The sequence below is a fragment of the Meles meles genome, unplaced genomic scaffold (assembly GCF_922984935.1).
Source record: "Meles meles unplaced genomic scaffold, mMelMel3.1 paternal haplotype, whole genome shotgun sequence".
NCBI classification, from domain to species: Eukaryota; Metazoa; Chordata; class Mammalia; order Carnivora; family Mustelidae; genus Meles; species Meles meles.
In genome coordinates, this window is record NW_025721613.1 from 554,246 (window position 1) to 569,621 (window position 15,376).

The following is a 15,376-nucleotide window of genomic DNA, read 5'->3' on the forward strand; positions in this document are numbered from 1 at the left end:
AGAGAGGGAGAAGCAGGCTCTCCGCTGAGCAGAGAGCCCAATTCAGGGCTCTATCTCAGGACCCTGAGATTATGACCCAAGCTGAAGGCAGAGGCCTAACCCACTGAGCCACCCAGGGACCCCAACAATGGATAGATTTAAACATTTAATTAACAATGGCCGGGGCGCCTGGGTGGCTCAGTGGTTTAAGCCGCTGCCTTCGGCTCGGGTCATGATCTCAGGGTCCTGGGATCGAGTCCCGCATCGGGCTCTCTGCTCAGCAAGGAACCTGCTTCCCTCTCACTCTCTCTGCCTGACTCTCTGCCTACTTGTGATCTCTGTCTTTCAAATAAATAAAAAAAAAATCTTTAATTAACAATGGCCATTCAAAGGAAAATCTTATTTTGCTAAAGTCTATTAAAATATCCATATTTTACAGATTTTATATATTTCATATTTTCATATAGATATATAATTAAATGTTAAAAAGTAAATAAATTTTGACATACTTGTGTGTTTAAAAAAAATGAAGCTCTCTTTAAGCCTTAGACATACCATTATAGAATTCTTGAAAGAATTGTTGTTGTACCTTGTATTCTACTGTAAAATGGTAGTAAATATAGTGGAATTGATATTTTAATCAATGGCTGACATCTACAATCATCAATGCACTTCTTTTCTCTATTTATGGTAAATTAAACTAAGGTCTACACTGAATACTATATTCACATAAATACGGTCACTAAATAATTATAATTCTCTGACAAAATACACAGCACATGTATGAATGGTAATGGACCTGCAAATGTGAGAATTTGTCTAAACCAAGGTATTTTTAGTAAAATAATTGAATTTCAAAGAGGCATATTATCACTGACTGGTACAGCTGAGATAAGTGAAAAGTTCCTGTGGTTTAAATTAACTCCTAAGACTATGATCTTTTAGAAAATGTGGGTATTGGTTTTTTCTGTGTGTTTTTTTCCCCTTTCCTTCTTAATCAAGACTGTAGTGTTGTAAATCTGCCTCACAAAATACATCCTAAGAATGTTTATTAAAAAAACAAAAAAAAAAAAAACAAAACAACAACAACAACAACAACAAAAAACCACTAAGCCTCCCCCTGTTATTTCCAGTGTCCCATTATTCCTGGCGCTGTCATGCACCCCTTCCATTTCCCCACCAGTCCCATCACCCGCAGGTAAAGGCGCCACCTCTCCCACTCCCGGCCTAGCCAGGCTCCAAAGGATGAGCTGCAGGCCAAGGGCAGTGCTGGAGCCCAGACCTGGAGGAGCCCATGGCTGCTGGGAGCAGGGCGGGGCGGGGGAGGGGTCCCACCCATGGCCCAGAAGGAAGAGCTTCCATGGTTACCCCTGAAGTCAGGCTACCTCGCCAAGAAAGAGGCGCCCTGGGAGGGGGGAGGCCGCCAAGACGGGCTAGGCTGCACCCTCTGACAGGGAGGCCGCCTTGGTCCCCTGCTGGATGTCTCCCCCAAAGGCCAGGGACCAGCCCTGCACTAACCCAGCAGCGAGAGACCCCCAGAAATAAGAAGAAGCACTTTTCCTTTCAGAAGTCTTTCTGGTGGAGGGGCTTCTCCTTCAGGAAGAGCAGCGAGGCCACAGGAGAGCGGGAGAGGCCTCGGGGGCCAGGAGACCCTCCACTGAAGGCCAGATGGACCAGGCCTCCAGGGGCAGGGGCACAGCTTCAACTGCCACAGAGTGGGGCTGGCCTCTGGGTGAAGCAGGTGGCAGGCCAGGCGGGAGGGGGCAGCGGGGTAGGAGGGGGCAGCTGGGGCAACCCACTGGAGCCCAACATCAGGAAGGGAGCAGACTGGTCAGCTTGGTCAGCCTGCCCAGCCACTGCACTGGCGACCCAACGGAGTACAGTCCAGAAACCCCCCAGTACCGTCAGCAGAGGAAAGGACCTGAGTGTTGAGATAATCCAGGAACTTTTTCCCTCTTTGTTTGTTGCAGGGGTGCCAGCTACTGGTTTTGGAGAACTTGTCTACAACCAGGGATCGATTTTAAAGCTTTTTTTGGTTTGGTTTGGTTTGGTTTGTTTTTTTACTTTTTATTAAGTGGAGAATTTGTTTGCCCTCCTTCCCTACAGATTCCCTCATAAAGCTCTCTGTTACCACCATTCCAAGAAGTCAAGGAAAGTTTAAACACCTTCCTCTGCCTTGGTTCTCCTCTGTTTTTGTTTTTGTTTGCATCAGTTTAAAGTTTTTTACATACTTTGTATCTTTATTCAAAAACGTAAACTTTTTCTATGTGCAGGCCCATATATGAAGGAAATGGGTGGGCCCAAAGGGATAAGATTTTTTTTTTTGATTTTTTTTCCATTTTATTTATTTTTTCAGTGTAACAGTATTCATTCTTTTTGCACAACACCCAGTGCTCCATGCAAAACGTGCCCTCCCCATTACCCAACACCTGTTCCCCCAACCTCCCACCCCTGACCCTTCAAAACCCTCAGGTTGCCCCAACCTCCCACCCCTGACCCTTGAAAACCCTCAGGTTGTTTTTCAGAGTCCATAGTCTCTTATGGTTCACCTCCCCTCCCCAATGTCCATAGCCCGCTCCCCCTCTCCGAATCCCACCTCCCCCCAGCAACCCCCAGTTTGTTTTGTGAGATTAAGAGTCATTTATGGTTTGTCTCCCTCCCAATCCCATCTTGTTTCATTTATTCTTCTCCTATCCCCTTAACACAAATTTTACTGCTTTCTGTATTTAACTATGGTATTAAAAAAATTGTCTTTGGGGCGCCTGGGTGGCTAAGGGAGTTAAACTTCTGCCTTAGGCTCTGCTCATGATCCCAGGCCCCTGAGAGTGAGCCCTGCATCTGGCTCCCTGGTTGGAGGGGTGCCTGCTTATCCCTCTCCTGCTCCCTTTGCCTGTGCTTTCTGTCAAATAAATAAATACAATCTCTTTTTAAAGTTAACTTAAAAAATAAGTAATAATAAAAACATAAAATAAAAATTTATTTGCCTATCACTAAGTCTCCAGTGGAGGAATAGTTACATCTGTGATAGCAAAGTAGGATGCTTTGTGAAAATCAATGAGTGTTTTGAAACTTTTTGGGAACAATGTCCCTGAGAAATCCAAAGATGGTATGTGTATGGATAAACATGTATGATGGTAACTATGTTGATTTTAGTGGCAATAGTGAAGATAGTAAAAAAGGTCACAATTAGTGTGCATGGGTCACTCATGCCACTCAGATTTGACATATCCAGTATAAATTATATAATTCAGTCTTGTCATTTTTTTTGTTTTTTTTTCTTCAGATTTGTTTAGGAATAATTGACATATATATATATATACACACACATACATATGGTGCACAGCTTTATTTAAGATACTTACACTTTCCAATAATCACTACAAAGCACATATCCACCAATTCACTTAGCGTGTGTGTGTGTGTGTATGAATACTACCAACTGGTGAGATATAGTAACAGAAAATTTCCAATATACAATTTTGTTAAGTACACATACATTTCTCTAAATAGAACTTATTCAACATGTACACTGGAAACTTAGCATTTCACCCACATCTTCCCATTTCTCCCTGCCTTCAGTCACTGACAATGGCCATTCTACTCTTTACTTTTAAAGATGGACTACTAGATTTCATATACAATTGTAATTATTGTAAGTGTCTGTCTTTCTGTGTTTGGCTTATTTCACTCCTTTTAATGTCCTCCAGGTTCATAAATGTTGCTCTTATTTCATTTTTCCATTTATTTGTCAATGAACATGTAAAATTAATTTCCATATTTTATCCCTTATGAGTCACACCGCAATAATGATTACAAGAGTAAAGTATAGCTTCAAATTTGATTTCATATCATTTTACTTCCTTTGGGTATATAGCCAGAGGTGGGACTATGGGAGTTTTACTTTTAACTTTTTGAAGAACTTCTATACCAATTTCCATAAAGGCTGTAGTAATATATAGTCCAATCAATAGTGCTCAAGTGTTGTGTTTTCGCCACATTCTCTCCAAAACTCATTATTTTTTCAATTATTAATTACAGGCATTCTAGGAAGTGTGAGATCATATCTCATGATTTTGATCTGCTATACTGATGAGGTAAAGGTCAGAGAGTTGGATTCACTAATCCGTGTTTACATTTCTAGTAAGTGACAGCTAGCATTAGATTTAGCATTGGCTCCAAAAATCTGCAGCTTGTTTTGCAATAAAGCAAAATAAACTTCTTTTCGATCTGAATCCAAAGTCAAAGTATATACTGGTGAATCAGATATAACTCCATACATCTGTCTACCTAACTACCTATTTTTCAGTGCTGATTTGCTATTGTGATATTTCATGAAGGTATATATAGAAGAACACAGATGTATGCACATACAAATACTGTGCATTTTAGATCTCTGTGTACAATAAAATTCTTTTTTTTTTTTTTTTTTTTTTTAGTTTATGTTTTCTATTTATTTATTTTTTTTTCAGCGTAACAGTATTCATTCTTTTTGCACAACACCCAGTGCTCCATGCAAAACGTGCCCTCCCCATCACCCACCACCTGTTCCCCCAACCTCCCACCCCTGACCCTTCAAAACCCTCAGGTTGTTTTTCAGAGTCCATAGTCTCTTATGGTTCGCCTCCCCTCCCCAATGTCCATAGCCCCCTCCCCCTCTCCCAATCCCACCTCCCCCCAGCAACCCCCAGTTTGTTTTGTGAGATTAAGAGTCATTTATGGTTTGTCTCCCTCCCAATCCCATCTTGTTTCATTTATTCTTCTCCTATCCCCCTACCCCCCCATGTTGCTTCTCCATGTCCTCATATCAGGGAGATCATATGATAGTTGTCTTTCTCCGATTGACTTATTTCACTAAGCATGATACGCTCTAGTTCCATCCACGTCGTCGCAAATGGCAAGATTTCATTTCTTTTGATGGCTGCATAGTATTCCATTGTGTATATATACCACATCTTCTTGATCCATTCATCTGTTGATGGACATCTAGGTTCTTTCCATAGTCTGGCTATTGTAGACATTGCTGCTATAAACATTCGGGTACACGTGCCCCTTCGGATCACTATGTTTGTATCTTTAGGGTAAATACCCAGTAGTGCAATTGCTGGGTCATAGGGTAGTTCTATTTTCAACATTTTGAGGAACCTCCATGCTGTTTTTCAGAGTGGTTGCACCAGCTTGCATTCCCACCAACAGTGGAGGAGGGTTCCCCTTTCTCCACATCCTCGCCAGCATCTGTCATTTCCTGACTTGTTAATTTTAGCCATTCTGACTGGTGTGAGGTGATATCTAATTACAAGCTCTATATCTATCTAAACAAATGAAAATACACATTACTTAAATATTTAAGAAGCACATTAATTCCTAAGTCACTAAAGCATTTTGAACTCTGTACTGTTTGTCCATTTTAATAGAAACTGTTGTGAAAATATTAGAAGGCATGAAAAAGTCCATATATGAAATTGCAGAGATACTGTAGGGACCTGTGCTGGGCTAGATTCCAGGGGATTCTCCTCTCAGTAATCTGATTCATTCTAGGAAAGTCATTTCACGATACTGTAAAATCTGGATAACTAATAGCAATGCAAAATAATTATCTATGGACATACACATACAAGTATGAACATATTTTCCAAACAACCAAGGTGGACTTCATGCAGCCAGTACTTTTAAGGAAGTCCTGGGGAAAAAGATCTGATGGGTCTTTTAGAGAACTCTTCCCCTATAGGTCCATAAAGAACCTTAATTTGGTAAAGTTCACATAAAAGTATGACAGGGTTCTTGAAATGAGAAGAAGCAATCCAAATTTATACGAAAACTGCCGGCGATTTTTTTTTTTTTTTACATTCAGATGATTATAAAAGATTAGTCTGAGAATTCTTAAAACATTTTGGGCAAAAACTAGAAATTTCTTTGTTAAATGCACATTCTTTTTCCAACTATGCAATAATTGACAAAAATGATTGCTACCAGACTTATTTAGTGATCCCAATGATCCTTCTTTGAGATTTGTCTGCTTCAGAAGAAAATTCCTCATTGTCTGGTATCTAGAGGACACATTTCCAGATCTGACACTGGATCACTATACAGTTTTAACTAAATTACGTCTCATCACCTGGAATCCACATTTAATCTTTATCATGATGATCTTATATTTGAAAAATCGCTTTATTCTGTAAATATGTGCATCAATAAAGTGAGAGGTTTTTCAAATTTTATTTGCAATCGAATACAAACATGGAAAACAAGGAAAATAACATATGTAATATAGATAATGCTTATTAAATATTCTTTAACTAAGAATTACTATGGTAATATGCAAATTATTTATAAATACCATTATTTAGAGGAACTTTCTCATTATGATGGAGGAATAAACTGAATATATTCATTTACAAAGCAATTTACAGAGGAGGTAATAAAGAGAAGGTTGATCTTTGTAAGCCAAACCACCTAGGGCAACTTTGGTATGGGAGCAGGACATGGGTCAGAGTTCACTGAGAGGATCTGGAAGTGATGTGTGTATTTTCTACACTGTTGATTAAAGTTTTATGGTTGCCAAGAACAAGAGAAAATATGATTCAGACTGAAAATGAGAGGAAACAAGAAATTTCTTGAAATGACAATATAGAAGCACTAAACCAAGCTACTTAGGCTTATATAACGTGTATGTATTCTTCATGCTGTTTCATCAATAGTGCATTTTTAATTAATAGCTTTTAAATTTTCTTTTAATTTCTATTTAGTACTGAGTAGTTAAAAATAACCATTTGTTATTTCCTAATTGTTGCCTAAAATATTTAGTGTTATGATAGTATTCTTTTTAAATAGAAATTTCACATATAAATATCTGCATCTATTTACCACCTATGTTAATACAAGAAATCCAAAGAATTCCCTTTAAATCTCTGAAATCTGCCTTTGCCGATGTTCCTAGGAAGATGTTGCTGTGGCTGAGGTCGAAGAGGTTGCTGCCTGCATTCTCCTCAAGGATTTTGATGGATTCCTTTCTCACATTGAGGTCCTTCATCCATTTTGAGTCTATTTTTTTGTGTGGGGCAAGGAAGTGGTACAATTTCATTTTTCTGCATGTGACTGTCCAATTTTCCCAGCACCATTTATTGAAGAGGCTGTCTTTTTTCCATTGGACATTCTTTCCTGCTTTGTCGAAGATTAGTTGACCATAGAGTTGAGGGTCTATTTCTGGGCTCTCTGTTCTGTTCCACTGATCTATGTGTCTGTTTTTGTGCCAGTACCATGCTGTCTTGATGATGACAGCTTTGTAATAGAGCTTGAAGTCCGGAATTGTGATGCCACCCACTTTGGCTTTCTTTTTCAATATTCCTTTGCTATTCGATGTCTTTTCTGGTTCCATATAAATTTTAGGATTATTTGTTCCATTTCTTTGAAAAAAATGGATGGTATTTTGATAGGGATTGCATTAAATGTGTAGATTGCTTTAGGTAGCATAGACATTTTCACAATATTTATTCTTCCAATCCAGGAGCATGGAACATTTTTCCATTTCTTTGTGTCTTCCTCAATTTCTTTCATGAGTACTTTATAGTTTTCTGCATATAGATTCTTAGCCTCTTTGGTTAGATTTATTCCTAGGTATCTTATAGTTTTGGGTACAATTGTAAATGGGATTGACTCCTTAATTTCTCTTTCTTCTGTCTTGTTGTTGGTGTACAGAAATGCAACTGATTTCTGTGCATTCATTTTATATCCTGACACTTTACTGAATTCCTGTACAAGTTCTAGCACTGTTGGAGTGGAGTCTTTTCGGTTTTCCACATATAGTATCATATCATCTGTGAGGAGTGATAGTTTGACTTCTTCTTTGCCAATTTGGATGCCTTTAATTTCTTTTTGTTGTCTGATTGCTGAGGCTAGGACTTCTAGTACTATGTTGAATAGCAGTGGTGATAATGGACATCCCTGCCGTGTTCCTGACCTTAGCAGAAAAGCTTTCAGTTTTTCTCCATTGAGAATGATATTTGCGGTGGGTTTTTCATAGATGGCCTTAATAATATTGAGGTATGTGCCCCCTATCCCTACACTTTGAAGAGTTTTGATCAGGAAGGGATGCTGTACTTTGTCAAATGCTTTTTCAGCATCTATTGAGAGTATCATATGGTTCTTGTTCTTTCTTTTATTAATATGTTGTATCACATTGATTGATTTGTGGATGTTGAACCAACCCTGTAGCCCTGGAATAAATCCCACTTGATCGTGGTGAATAATCCTTTTAATGTACTTTTGAATCCTATTGGTTAGTATTTTGGTGAGAATTTTTGCATCTGTGTTCATCAAGGATATTGGTCTGTAGTTCTCTTTTTTGATGGGATCCTTGTCTGGTTTTGGGCTCAAGGTGATGCTGGCCTCATAAAATGAGTTTGGAAGTTTTCCTTCCATTTCTATTTTTTGGAACAGTTTCAGGAGAATAGAAATTAGTTCTTCTTTAAACAAGAAATTTCTTGAAATGACAATATAGAAGCACTCAACCAAGCTACTTAGGCTTAAATAACGTGTATGTATTCTTCACACTCTTTCATCAATAGTGCATTTTTAATTCATAGCTTTTAAATTTTCTTTTAATTTCTATTTAGTACTGAGTAGTTAAAAATAACCATTTGATATTTCCTAATTGTTGCCTAAAATATTTAGTGTTATGATAGTATTCTTTTTAAATAGAAATTTCACATATAAATATCTGCATCTATGTACCACCTATGTTAATACAAGAAATCCAAAGAATTCCCTTTAAATCTCTGAAACTTGATTTATCAACAGCAACTATCTGCATTCATATTGATGTAGTCTCAACCCCGAGAGACTTTGGTCAGGATTAAATAAAATTAACTCCTGGCACCAATCTTGACATGGTCAATGGAAGCGTATAGTCCTATTTTCTCTGCCATGTATGAACCTCCTTCAGGTTCAAGCCTTAGTTCTCCAACTCATTAAGAAACCATCTCTTTCCCTTTTTCTCCACTGTCTATTGTCAGTAATGCCGATGCTAGACCCAAAAGTTCTAGTGAAGTTTAAAAGATTGAAGCAGGTGCAAATCTTTTGCAAAGTAAAGAGAATGGTATTCTTTACATCGTTGAGTAAAATTAAAGTAATGGGGAAATAATCTAAGTATTTTAATATAAAAATATAATTCTACAGATCAGAGTTTATAAACAGATATTCAATATCTAATGCGGCTTCTGTGTCAAATGCAATATCTATTTAATTTATGAACACAACCAGCTCTCCCAGTTTTTCCTCTACAAGTTGACCATGACCACCCAATAACTGAAAATCAGTTGCTTCACATAGACCCAGAACCATGATGTAGGTATTTCAAGGTAGTTTAGGAAATGAACATCTGCAATAATTTGAGTACGTGGAAATTACTAACTGAAATAACTTTTTTATCACTTTAGTGTATTATCCCAAGAATGTATGGAATGGCATCAACAAACCACAGGATAAAATTATGATCCCATAACCTGTGCCTCTTGACACCCAGGAAAAATACTTCAAATTCATTTATAATTTTTCCCAATACTTTCTCAGTTTTTAAAACAATATGCTCATCTCTAATACTTGATTTCTAAATATCCAAAATACCAGGCCATGATTTGTAACTCAGGCCACTGTGAATGATGAGTCATCCCATTCCTACATCATCGTTTTTGCCTCCCCTTCCCATTCTGTCAACGTGGCTACATACCATGTTATGTTTGAGGATATGCATCTAGAGCTTTATTCCATCTCCTAGAATTTATTGTTCACATATAAAATATATAACAGTATTTGAAACGTGATGTTATTTTATATGCATAGCTGTATAGATTTCTTCTCATATTATCATAATTTCTCTCAAGGTGAATTTAGAATACCAGTCTACCTCATTTTGAGGATTATCAAGAAATTGTTTTCAAGACAATATTGAGTATTTTCTTTTTTTTTAAGATTTTTATGTATTTATTTGACAGAGATCACAAGTAGGCAGAGACAGGCAGAGAGAGAGGAGGAAGCAGGGAGCCTGATGCTGGGCTCCATCCGAGGACCCTGAGACCATGACCTGAGCTGAAGGCTGAGGCTTAATCCACTGAACCACCCAAGCACCCCAATATTGAGTATTTTCAAGAAAATACCATTTAATGATTATTTATGCGAATTTTCTGTGTTCTTTATATCATCATTCAATATTGTAAATCATATATTGGTTTAGAAAAAAGTTCTTTTATACAGATGTAGTGAAAAGAAGAGCCATCTGTACCCCAATGTTTATAGCAGCAATGACATGGTCGTCAAACTGTGGAAAGAACCAAGATGCCCTTCAACAGATAAATGGATAAGGAAGATGTGGTCCGTATACATGATGGAGTATTATGCCTCCATCAGAAAGGATGAATACCCAACTTTTGTAGCAACATGGACAGGACTGGAAGAGATTATGCTGAGTGAAATAAATCAAGCAGAGAGAGTCAAGTATCATATGGTTTCACTTATTTTTGGAACATAACAAAAAACATGAAGGACATGGGAAGATGGAGAGGAGAAGGAAGTTGAGGGAAATTGGAAGGGGAGGTGAACCATGAGAGACTATGGACTCTGAAAAAGAACCTGAGGGTTTTGAAGGGGTAGGGATTGGGTTGTTGGGGGAACTCGGTGGGGGGTAATAGGGAGGGCACATATTGAATGGAACACTGGGTGTGGTGCAAAAACAATAAATACTGTTATGTTGAAAAAAATTTTAAAAATTTGAAAAAATAAAAAAAAAACGCAAAAAACAAAAACAACACCAAATAACAGAATAGGGAGCCTGATGTATATCTTTATTGTTCATGAAACTATATTTCTAATGTTTCTTGACCTATAGAAAAATAAAAAAACTTTCCAGAAATGATTAGATTATAGATGGTGTACTTCAAAAAATACAGAAAATAACATGTAAAGCGACCTTTAGCCCAATCTTAAGACTCTCATTCACTTTGAAAGAAATAAGCAAACCAGGCATATATGGATGGTTATATTTTTTTTCTGTAATTTCTTTCTTCCCATTTGACAATTGTTAAATTGTGTTAATTTTAAATAAACATGATTCTTTCATAGATACAAAAAAAAGAAAGAAAAAAGGTCTTTTTGTAATATTAAATTAAAAATAAATAAATATTGTGTCAAAAAAAATGAATGTCATACACATTTACAGAAATGCCCATAAGTATATGTTGGGTCATCTTTTATTATTCCTCTCACTCTATTTTCTCTCCTAAGTGTCAAATTTTGTGTTTTACTGTGCTTTCTGGTCGATTTTCATCAATTTATCTTTTCAAACTTTCATTACATTTATTACATTAATTATTATCATTTATTTTTAAAAAGGTTATTATTTGACCCTTCATTTTAAATAACACATGAAATTTTTAGTATGGATTTAACAAATTCTCATTTTTGTTGTAAAAGGGTCTTGCATTTATCTTTTTTTAAATTTAATTTTATTTTTTCTGTGTTCCAAGATTCATTGTTTATGCACCACACCCAGTGCTCCATGCAATACGTACCTCCTTAATATCCACAACCAGGCATTTATGTAGGTCATTTTTAATTCAGTATAACTATATGGGTGTGTGTCTATCTTTCATACAAAGAATTCCTCAATATTCTGATGGCTTTGATCCTAGAAAAGTATGAGAGAGTGAAGCACTACAATCCTTTGTAGGCACAGCATGCTGGGCTTTACTCACTGATAGTATTCCTTCTGGAGAAGATTCTCTCCACTCCTTCCTACTTAGAATATTCTCAAAATGCCATTTCTCCTACTCTTTTTAAGTGTCTGTTCCTTAAAACGTCTTCACCCAATGTGTTCTTCACCTTTCTATCTCTGATTCCACCCTCTACTCTGTTTCCCACTTCATTTAAGGTCATGTAGATTTACTTCTGTATTATGTTAGTTGATTTCTATGACAGAGATTGATACATATAGGAGCTAAACTCACACTTATCAAAAAATTGAAAGTGTTTTAAATACACAAAATCAAAAGGTCAAACAGAATAAGAAGAGGTGTCATAAAGCAATGCTAACTGTTATATAATTGTGACAAGCAGAAGAATAATACAGATATTTTCAGAGAGCGTAAGCAGAACCAAGGAGCTAAAATAAAATTTTAGAGAAAACTGTCAGGAAAGGAGTTTCTTTAAAGCATTTCAATATAGAGTGAGGAGGACCAAATCGGCTTCTTATAAGTTATAGTTGTCAACAACTCTTCATTGTAGACTTCTGGGGGAAAATGAAGTAGATAATATGTCTTGGCACCAAAACAAACAAATGAACAAACCAAAAGGATATATATCTACACCGTGTCCTGATAGACTACTATAATTTCAGAAATCTTAGGGCTTACTTAGAGAAAAAAATCACTGCCTGTGTGTCATAAAATATATTTATGTACGGGTCTATAATTTATGCATTTACACTGCCTTACAATGCATATATAACAAGTACTAAGACTGCCATTGATAATAACTAAACTTATACAGAAAAATAAAATATGGGTATCTTAATAAAGTCACCAAAATATATTATCCTTACAAATTTACACATTTTTATGAACTATTTTGGAGTTTGATATTTGTATGACATCAAGGTTTTTAACTATGAGGAGATTTTTTTCAAGATATGTGCTAATTTTTTTAAGAGAGGCAATGTGTCCTGAATAAGTCAGAGTGGAACTAAAATAATGAATTAATAAGAGATTGTTTTTTCTGTACTTATTATGTGTCTCCCTTTAGGGGAAACTAAATTAATGACACACAGAAAATATTAACCAAACATCAACTGATTTATTCTTATTGGGGTTATTCTCACCATGAAGAATTATCCTGTTTTTCTTCATTCTCAGTTTTCTCCTTTTCCTAATGGCTATGTTTGGTAACCTGTCCATGATCATCCTGGACACCCACCTCCACACACCCATGTATTTTCTACTTAGTCAACTCCCTCATGGACCTGAACTGTATCTCCAGGAATGTCCCCAAGATGGTTTCTGATTATCTCTCTGGAAACAAATGTGCAACTCAGAGTTTCTTTTTCATTAATTTATCTGATGCAGATGGATTTTTATTGACATCTGTGGCCTATGATCATTATGCAGCAAATTTGCTTTCCTCTCCACTATGCTGTTTGTATGGGCAAAAGAGTTTGTGTGGTGACCATAAGAGGATCTTTGATCTTGTGCTCAATCAACTCCTATGCCCACACTGCATATGACTTCCAAATCCCTTAGAATAGATCCAAAGCCATCAACCATTTCTTTTGTGATGTTCCAGTCATGTTGACTCTGGCCCGCATGGATCCTTGTTTACACTTACTCATGCCCAAGATCCTTCCAAACTCCAGAGAGGTTAAGGTCCCTGCTGTCTCCTACACTATCCTGATACCAGTAGTCAACCCCATCATTTACAGCCTGAGAAACAAGATGATGGGGACCATAATAAGAGTAATTCAGAGGATCTGCTCTGTAGAAATGTAACAAAGTTCCCACTAGTCCTGCTTCTTAGAAGTCCATTAATTTCACCTTGTGAACTCTTTAAGAACAATACCATTCCATCCTATTTCAGGATTTAAGACAGATTCCATTAATTCAGAAAAATAAATAATAGGGATTTGACAAAATAATTATATAGTACCAGTCACTCTATTTTTGTGGTAATTTTTCTTTTTTTTTCTTATAAGTAATTTATAAAATGTAAGTTGATGTCTAAAAGCCACAGACATTCTCAATAGTTTGCATACATAAGCAATACTGTATATTTGACCACAGTACCCAAAATATGGAAGGAGTCCAGTTGTCCATCAACAGCTAAATAACTAAAGAAGAAAAGGTGTTTATACCATTATATAAATCTATACAGATGTATAAATATATATATGTATAAATAGGTATATAAATTATATCTATACATGTGTATAGATATTTATATAGATAGACAATCTATAGATATATAATATATGTCATATATAGAGATATGTATAGATATATAGATATGTAATACATATTAGACATCAGATATAGGTATATAATATAATATTGCTAAGCCATAAATACAATGAATTCTTGCCATTTGCAGTGACATGAATGAATCTAGAGAGTATTATGACAAGTGAAATAAACCACAGAAAGACAAACACCATTAAGTTTTTACTCGTATGTGAATTCAAAAAAGAAAGGAGCAAAGGGGAAAAAAGAGAGAGAGGCAAACCAATAAACAGACCCATAACTCCAAAGAAGGAGGAGATGATCACCTAGGGGAGGGTGTTGGGAAGGTATTAAATAGGGGATAGGGATTAACAAGTACACTTGTGATGAGTACCAGGTGTTGTATGGAAGTGTTGAATCACCATATTATATATCTTCAACTAGCATTATGTTGTGTATTATCTAACTGGAATTAAAATAAAATCTTTAAAAAATGTCAGGTGGTGGGTAACAGGGAGGGCACGTACTGCATGGAGCACTGGGTGTGGTGCAAAAACTATGAACACTGGTATGTTGAAAATAAACAAATAAAAAAAAAACATGTTAAGTGGTGACAAATGACAAAACTTTAGCTACAATGGACAATTTGTTTAGCAAGCATAGAATGTTTCCAAAATAACCCCCTTCAATGACACTGAAGTGTATAATGCAGTTCATTTTGCATTTAATTCCTGCAAATGGTTCTCACTGTTTATGCTTGGAAACAGGGGTTTAAGAAAAAAGTTCTAGATCAATGACCAATCCTACTATTGATCAATTAATAAAGAAATATAGCTTAACTTTCCTTTGAAAAATGAACATATATAGCCATAAAAATCACACACACACAAACATAAAACATATGAACATAAAATACAAAACACTGAATCATATTGAAATGAATTAATTTAGCACTCTTAAAAGTGGAGCATTCCTGGATTATAGCTAATCCCTATCATAGCTATGGTTTAGTGAGTTTCCATTTCCACCTACAGTAGACGGACATATTATAGATCTGTGGTGGTTCTGTTCTATTTTTTTTTCCCTTTTTATTTATTTATTTTTTTCAGCGTAACAGTATTCATTCTTTTTGCACAACACCCAGTGCTCCATGCAAAACGTGCCCTCCCCATTACCCACCACCTGTTCCCCCTACCTCCCACCCCGACCCTTCAAAACCTCAGGTTGTTTTTCAGAATCCATAGTCTCTTATGGTTCGCCTCCCCTCCCCAATGTCCATAGCCCGCTCCCCCTCTCCCAATCCCACCTCCCCCCAGCAACCCCCAGTTTGTTTTGTGAGATTAAGAGTCACTACTGGGTATTTACCCTAAAGATACAAACATAGTGATCCGAAGGGGCACGTGTACCCGAATGTTTATAGCAGC